Consider the following 1,532-nt stretch of genomic DNA (forward strand, 5'->3'; position numbering starts at 1 on the left):
ATGTAACTAGATTATCGTTAATAATTATATTGTCTTCACTAACTGATATATTATTTGAAGACCCACTCCTTCGGTACAAGTGATACCCAGATCTATAATAAATGACAGAGACTATTTAAGTTAGTATATACATGTAGAGGTTTCAAGATATCAATAAATCATGTGGATACCATAGAAACCAAAAACTTGTATAATGTTAACCATTATATATACCTTAATAGTCTCATTTTTATCCAAATAATACAAATCATATAGAGATTGTGTCTCCATTGACCATATACTGTAGCGATAACTTGATAATATTGTTATACAATCAATATAATTATACTACTTAGTCTTGTCCCATGGGCGTGGCCAGCTAGGGATGAGACTAAGGTCTACTTACTGGACATGCATATGGTGGATACATTGTTGTCAGTAAGTGTGCATATACTGGATCGTTACCATGGTGAATTTCCAATACTGATATAATAATATAAACATTTATTAGTATTAATTACATACCTGTCTTGTCAAGCATTTGAGGTTACCTAAACTATCAAAGAAGATACTAGTTGCTGTATCATTGTGTTGACATGGAGTTGATGATCCTGTGTAGAAGAGATAGCAATAAGAACAGGACATTATATATATAGCCCTCTCTAGCTTATACTAGAAATATTCTATGTTCATTTATCATCAATGTTTCTTTATATAAGAGGTGGGGGACGCGCGAACGCAGTCCCCCCTACCAAAAATTGCGCACCGAGTCTCCCACGTTTGGGGAGATCGCACGCTTCAGCCCAGCGAAGTGCAATGCCAAGCCTCACGTGGAGGAACCGCCTAATTGTTCACGGTATCCTTATGCCAGGTAAGTTAACTCAAAATTTGAAGCCAATTGCTTATGTATATATCATAAGTATATTGCATTTGTGGGTTAGTTAATACCTACATTCCTGTGGTTTGTTACACTCATATAGTAAAAACAACACTTCCTGTTTTAATTATATTCATAGTTTAAATTGAATTCCTTCTAACCTGTACAACTTGTCCGGTACTGATTCTGCCATACAAGAGTGACTTCTGAGAAGTAAGGCAACAAATTGACTGATTTCCCTGAATTAAAGACATACGAATAATAAATTATGATGTAATATGATGTAATAATAATTACCAGTAACAGCTGTAATAAAATATTCATCTGAATTCCCACAAAAATTGACTAAGACTATCATCCACTTTGTCTTTGAAGGAGATCCAAAAGACATCACTGTGTCTCTAGATGGATGGATGGATGGATGGGACAGATCAATGAATAGGATAGGACTTATTTACCAACCTCCATTATGACTATAATAAATTGTTTGTCTTCCCCCAATTTAACATATCACCAAATGACTTGGGAAATAGTTCATAGTCAATTGCTGTCCATCTAAAAATAATGTAATAAATATATACAATATTAATATAACCAGTAATCCACCATAGTAAAAGCTCCCGATTCCTTCGTACCATATTTGGGTATTAAGATCATAGTACAGAAATATTGCAGC

The 1,532-nt window shown here is 34.2% G+C and overlaps 1 non-coding gene across 1 annotated transcript; it reads right to left on the minus strand.

Annotated features, from left to right (window-relative positions):
• Positions 1 to 700: 700 nt before the first annotated feature.
• On the minus strand, positions 701 to 858 carry LOC121366140. The gene has a single exon (XR_005957127.1). It is a non-coding gene; the product is annotated as a U1 spliceosomal RNA (small nuclear RNA).
• Positions 859 to 1,532: the final 674 nt, after the last annotated feature.

This window comes from Gigantopelta aegis, unplaced genomic scaffold (assembly GCF_016097555.1).
Source record: "Gigantopelta aegis isolate Gae_Host unplaced genomic scaffold, Gae_host_genome ctg4836_pilon_pilon, whole genome shotgun sequence".
NCBI lineage: Eukaryota > Metazoa > Mollusca > Gastropoda > Neomphalida > Peltospiridae > Gigantopelta > Gigantopelta aegis.